Raw genomic sequence first — 7,284 nt, forward strand, 5'->3', positions numbered from 1 at the left:
CCAATTACTCCTTTAACCCTCCCACACCTAGTGACTGAATTGTAAATAAATAACTTGCAAGCAGTACCCTCCCTCAGTGACACTAGAAACCTTACAATAAGAAGGGAAAGGTGGAATAGGAAGGGGTTAATTATAGTAGCGTTACCCACACCAAAATGGTTAACACTGGGCACAGGAATGGACACGCACACAGAACCCCATTTAAGCCTTTATGTTATCTGTGCTGTTCAGTTACAAAGATTTACTGGTAATGGTTAAATAGCATAGAATCCTACCATTACCCAAGTTGCAACTCATTATCCTCTAGGCACCTATATGACACACCCATGTGCTTAACTCATCACCCACGTCTGGGTTAATACCAAGAATAATACCTTTACTTATGCTTTACTTGATGCACCAGGTCTGTAACCTCCCCACAGGGAAAGGGTTAATTAAATGGGAATTATTATTAAAGAACCAACACGTTATCACACTCAAAGGAAATCAAAAATGTGGGCCCACTGTACCAGAACAAAAGTCCTATGCTAATGCCGGCATGTAATGTTGATGGGGTACCCCTATGAACTGTAGTTAGCAACCATTAGCTTCGCCTGTAGGCCGCACCACACTGTGTACTGTGTAATAGATCCGGAGCATTGACGCCCTATTGTACTCAACCAAAATGGCGGCCTCGCCGTGCCACCACCGTCCAGGTAGCAAGATGGCGTCGAACGCTCTCGTCGCGGGCGCTAGCAAGCGGGGCTGGAGCAGAGGGCAGTAGCTGGCTGAGAGCGTGTGCTGGGTGATGGCGACCTCTGCTGGACGAAGAACTCCCGTGCTGGGCTGTCGACCGCCGGAGCCGAGCAGACGTCGAAACGCTGGTGAATGCTGGTTGACGCGCCTCCATACACTTGCCCTACCTTACACTGAAGCTACTCTCTGGGTTCCAAACAGCCCACCTGCTACACGGTTATACTGTTGCGCAACGTGGCTGACTATACCACCGGTTTTCTTCAGCGCCCCGCGCTCGGTGTACACTGGAGTCAATATAGCCGTTAGCAGCATGCTACTTATACCGTCACACTGCTACTATAACACGCTACCTATGGACGTTAGTCCTTGGGTTTAGTTTCTCTTACTCACGCACTATCACGGGTCCTTCTGGGATAACCCGTCATATACTCAAGTTCAATACGTTCGCCCGTGTGGACCACACCACGGGGGCTCTGTCGAGACACGTCTGATCACATCAAAGTCCAAACTCGAAGAGGCTCGTTCTTCCCCCTTCCGTCTCAATTCTTGCTTCCTTCCCATCTCTCTCGTACACTCTCTGCCTGCCACCGCCCCCTGCTGGTACCGCCAACTAGTCACACAGGGAAAACTGGATGGTAGAATATGATCCAGTAATACTGTTTATAATCCATATTCCAGCCGGTAGAAGAAGGAGGAGCCCGCGTCATTGTTCGAGGGAATATTAATGGAAACTAGTTAGTATGTCTTGGTGCACCAGGGGAGATAAAAGGCAAGTCAGCACTTCTGAATAATAGCCATATTTTCAGGGTGCTACATATGTTATGATGAATTGAAAATGGGGGACCCTGATGTAAACAAGACGAAAGTCTTTCTCTGGTCTGCATCCCCTTAACAATTGTATCTATTGAGCTGTACTGTACTGTACCCATTCTGCAATCTGTTAATAAACTTTTCAATCAATCAATCAAGAGTTTAGTCTGAGGTCACTAATTATTTTAGTAAGAGTTATGTCAGTGCTGTGGTGCGTTCCGAAGCCCGGTTTAAATTCCTCCATGATGTTGTTTTCTTTGAGAAAGGAGAGTATTTGTATTGAGAAATTTTTTTCATGTATCTTGCTGATGAATGGAAGGTTGGATATCGGCCTATAGTTGGTCAGTACATTACTGTCTAGTTTGGGTTTCTTTAGTAAGGGTCTTACGACGGCTGCTTTGAATGCATCTGGGAAAATGCCTTTAGTTTTCCTCCATTTCCGTTCAGCAGTTCTACAGTCTGACCAACACTGCTATTATTTAACCATGGGGAGTTAATGGAGCAATCTTTAATGGAGCAACAGCATGTTGTTGAGATTTTCAACCATGCAGTTTAAAGAGCAGTCCAGGCTGGATGGTTCAGATAGGGGCCTTTCTCACTCACCCATTCGGTTCCATTCCATTCCGTTCTAGTCCGTTCCGAGATCTGATGCGAACTCCCCCCCCCTCTCCCCCCTCTAGTTTGTGTACACACTCAGTCTTGGTGCGCTCTGGGTTTTGTTTACGGTTTGCGTTTTGAGCTTGCAAGCTTGCCGTAGGCGATGATGTCACGCTCGAAAATGTAAACAGGAAGAGACTGAGAGACACGGTGGAGACTGGATGCTGATATAAAATGAACAAATAACCAATAAATATGAAGTTATATTTGAACATCTGTTGTCAAGCCTTGTCAATATAACCCACCCCATTTTATCATGAATGGATGGTGTTGTATAGTTAGCTTTTGAGCGTTTCCCAGGGCTAACTGTAGCACTTATTTTTCAGCAAAGAACGTGCAATAAACAAAACGGATACATTCACTGTGTGTTCTGCCTCTCATTTGTTGATGAAACAAAACTAACATCAACACAATTGAACACCAAAAGCGGTGTTTAGTCTAATCTGCGTCTTTTTGTTAGCTTACATGCTAACGTGAATGGAATATGCCAGTATAACAGTATAGCATTGTGGCTAGCAGCTAAACGCTAAGCTAACGCTATTTAGCTTAGCTTGTTCAGCAACTAACATCCCATCGCTCGTGGCAATTACATTGCATGTCATTGATCTACTGGTCGACCACGGCCGACTGGTTGGGCACCACTGGTCTAATAGAAATAAATGCATTCGAACAAGAAACCAATGTATAGACATAGCATGGCAAACAAAATTGCCAGGCCTAATGCGAGCCAGGGAAGTGCTGTGCGTTTGTAATGTGGCTTCATGTTTTCATCCACTGAGCTGTGAGGCTCCACAAGGCTTGTTTTTGGTTGAGGTCTGAACTCTCAAATTGCCCATAAATATCGTTTTTGTGGGTATTGTCCAGTTGTTGCTGTGTGGTTTTATCTGCCCAAAATTCAAGCAAGCATGAAAGCATATTACAGTAACGACGTTGTGTGTGTCACGCCCCCCGCTCCCACTGGCCCGCACCCGAAACCACCTATTTCAACCGTCCCAGGTTCAGCGGGGGGTATTCCGAATCAGCGCCGCTTCGCATCCAAAAGGGGTGTGTCCGTCTGAGTGAGAACACTCCCCCCCGTCCCCGGGGGCGCTGATTCGACCCCGATTGGTGAGTGAGAAAGGCCCCTTAGTCTCATGATATTTGAGAACTTCACTTCTGCCATGTCATCTAGTACTCTTTAATGTTTTTTCTGTTAAGTTTAGGTTAGCATAGAAAAATACACAGTAATGATCAGATATAGGTATTTCGATTTGTGATACTTTATCAATGTTCAACCTTGTTGTTATCACTAAGTCTAGGATGTTACCATGTTGGTGAGTCGGTTCATTTACATGTTGTATTAGCTCAAAGCTGTCCAGTAGGTTGATAAGCTCAATAGCCTTGGGGTCATTCTTCTTATTAATATGAATATTCAGATATCCATGTATGATTAATCTTTCACATCTAATGATACCCATGATTAGCTCTGAAAATTCCTGCAGAAATATTGATGAGTATTTTGGTGGCTGGTACAACGTGATGATAAGCAAAGACAGTGTTACGGTTTGTATGCGACCCCAATAGCACAACACAAGACAGGTATGAGAGTTAGCCAAAACAAGGGCATCATTTATTCACAACAAAAAAGCGGCACTGTCCCTTTAAGGGAGAACTCAAAATACACAGGTGAATCTTCTAGAGTCCATGAATGAAATGAAAGTTCTGAGTCTGGTCCTGTTCAGACTCACGAGAACACTTGCCGACGGGCAACACAGCAAACAGGGGTCCATGAAAAAGGAGTGAGAACATAGGCATCCTCCCGTGGAAGCATAGAGAGCGATGACGATGCCTCACACCACAGAACACTGCCGACGTGCAACTCAGCAAACGGGACCCACGAAAAAGGAGTGAGAACATAGGAATCCTTCCGTGGAAGCATAGAGAGCGATGACGATGTCTCACACCAGGAACGAGGCCCATGGAGAGAGAGTAGGGCAGTAGATGGCACGACGTCTCACCCCAGAGACGCGGCGGTAGATGGTAGCAACGGAACGACCTGGCAATGAGTGGAAGGCAGTAGGCAGTCCTTGTAGTCTCCCGACAAGCTGACTGCCAACCACTCTCAGGTGCGTGAGCTGAATGTTCGACATGCTCCCTCGTTGGGAAGCATGCAGTTCCTAACCAGCCCTCACAGACAGTTCAGCTTTGAGCTCAATAGCAAGATATTCAAATTACATAAATTCACCCATGTCAATGTCATTACATACAAACGATAAAATAGCGGCAACCCCTCCCACTTTCCTGTTTTGCCTGACCAACTGATAATATTTATATTTTGGAGGAATAGAATAGAATAGAATAGAATCTTTATTGTCATTGTTGGTACAACGAAATTTAGTTTGGAGCATCACCACTGGCATACAAGCATACTGAATATAGCATGTGCAAAATAATAATGTCAATAATAATAATAATATAATAATATAGTATCAATGTCCCAATGTCCTCAATAATAATAATATACCATCAATGTCCCAAGTGCAATAGTGCTAGTGCAAATAAATAAATATTACAGTGACAGTCCAGTTGAGTTAATGGATGGAGGGGGGATGGTGACTTGCAATGGATGGAATAGTGTATAGTGCAGCAATGCAAGTCCGGTTCACAGGTATTGTTGTAATGGAGAAGTGGGAGTTATGTCACCGGGGGCGGGGGGGGGGGGGGGGGGGGGGGGGGGGGGCGGGGGGGGGGGGGGGGGGGCGGGGGGGTGCGGGGGGGTGCGGGGCGGTGCGGCAAGTTGATGTTGATCGTTGAGCAGCCTGACAGCCCGTGGATAGAGGCTGTTGGTCAGTCTGCTAGTTCCGGACTGGATGGATCTATACCTTCGACCAGAGGGCAGCAGTTGAAAAAGATGGTGTGCTGGGTGGTACTGGTCCTGTAAGATGTTATTCACATGACGTAGGCAGCGGGAGGTGAAGACTGTGGAGATATCTGGGATGCTAGCTCCAGTGATCCTCCTCGCAGCCTTGACCACTCTGTGGAGGGCCTCCTTCTCTGCCCTGGTGCAGCTGGAGAACCACACCAGTAGTCCGTACGTGAGCACACTCTCTACTGCACAGTGGTAGAAGTTGGCCATCAGTCCCTGTGGGAGTTTAGCCCATTTAAGCTTCCGCAGATAGAAGAGGCATTGCTGTGCTTTCCCCACAGCAGAGGTAATGTTGATCCCCCAGGACAGGTCATCAGACATTGTCACGCCCAGAAACTTACATTTTGAAACCTTCTCCACCTCCTCATTTCCAATGAGGAGTGGAGAGTGGCTGAGGTCACCAGTCCTGCAGAAATCAAGGATAATTTCCTTGGTCTTCGTGGGGTTGAGAGCAAGGTTATGACCATCGCACCACTCCACTAGTCGCTCAACCTCCCTCTTGTATGAGGTCTCATCGTTTCCTTTGATGAGGCCAAGTACTGTTGTGTCGTCTGCAAATTTGACTATCAGGTTAGATGGAGAGGAGGAACAACAGTCGTGGGTGAAAAGTGTATAGAGAAGTGGGCTGAGTACACACCCCTGAGGGGCCCCGGTGCTAATGGGCAGGGTGGGGGATGTGTGCTTGCCAATCCTAACATGTTGTCTGCGATTTGTAAGAAAGTCCAAGATCCAATTGCATAGTGTGGTGTTCAGTCCGAGTTTGTGTAGTTTACTGTGAAGGACAGGCTTCTATCAGTGTTGTCGCACCAGTAATGTTGTTTAGCCAGGTCTCGACATAGGAACATGCATTGCAAATCTTTTTCAGTTATTAGATCATTGATTAAGAAAGATTTGTTGCTAAACAATCTGACATTCAGGAGGGCCATTTTCTGTGATTGGCTGAGCGATGATAGGTCTCAGGTTACTAGAGTATTTCTTCTTGAGTCTGATAGTAGTGAAAACAGGAACAGCATGGTTTGTTATTGGAACAGACTGATAGTAGTAGTTTGGGGGCGAGGTGGGGGGGGGCGTGGTGGAAGTTTTTGGGGGTTGCAGTTGTGGGCTGTCGAGGAAAGAGGGCATTTACAGTTATTTTTGGGGGTTTTGGGGATGGTGCCTGGCTGTACATGAGACCAGCATTTACCCAATTGTCCATCCTGGGTGTGAATGGCTTGGGTCGATGAAGGGGAGAGTTACTGCTCCCTCTCCATGGAACCTAACTGAGGAGGGAGAGGAGGGAGGGGGGAAGAGGAGAATGACAGGGAGGAGGGAGAGGAGGGAGGGGGAGCCTGGTACGTTGGTGATGAAGCTGGCAAGACCCTGTGTTTTAGGGCTGTTGGTGGCTGGGAGGGGGTAACTGTAATGAGGGGGCCGGGGGGGGGGGGGGGGGGGGGGGGGGGTAGATGGTACATGGTCTGATAGTTCCATGCTCTCCTCTGTTCTGAGGGTGGGTGGAGTCATCCTGCTTAGTGGGGTAGGGCTGTGGATGGGTGGAATCATCTTGAGTCTTGTATTATTGTAGTGTCTGTCTTGGAGCTTGGCGCCTTGGCGATGACTGCCTCAAGGTCGTTGACTGGTTTCGAGGCGTACTTTGGTGTCATTGGGTGGTGAATGGAGTAGAGCGTGTGTGAGGTGTACAGTTTTCCTCCAGATCTGTTAAGAGAAAATCCATTATTTTGGAAAATTTGTCCACGTCTCCAGAACAGATAGAAGTTTATGATATAATTAACATTGTGTAGCACACAAGCGGTTGAGAGCCATTTGTTTAGCTGAAGGAGTCTGCTGAATCATTCAGTCCTTTCAGTGACTATTGGTAAAGGACCACTAATGCTAAGGCGTCTATGTTTGTGGAATCAAGCATTTTCAGCAATTCATTAAAGTCATGTTTCAGATTGTCAGACTCGATTAGGGATGTAATTTGCTCCTACACGAATGATTAATTTCTTGGCTGCTGTGTTTTCAGTTAGGATTATTGGAATTTGCTTTTCACAAACATTTCAATTAAATTAAACTGGACTTTGAAGAAGTCTTTATTCATTGCACACATTGACAATGTCGTCATGCAGCGTGTGCAGTGGGTTGGTCATTACCATTATTATTGTATTTGTAACACCATGTAAACATCAGGTTATTATAGG

The sequence above is a fragment of the Notolepis coatsorum genome, assembly GCF_963971535.1.
Source record: "Notolepis coatsorum genome assembly, chromosome: 12".
NCBI classification, from domain to species: Eukaryota; Metazoa; Chordata; class Actinopteri; order Aulopiformes; family Paralepididae; genus Notolepis; species Notolepis coatsorum.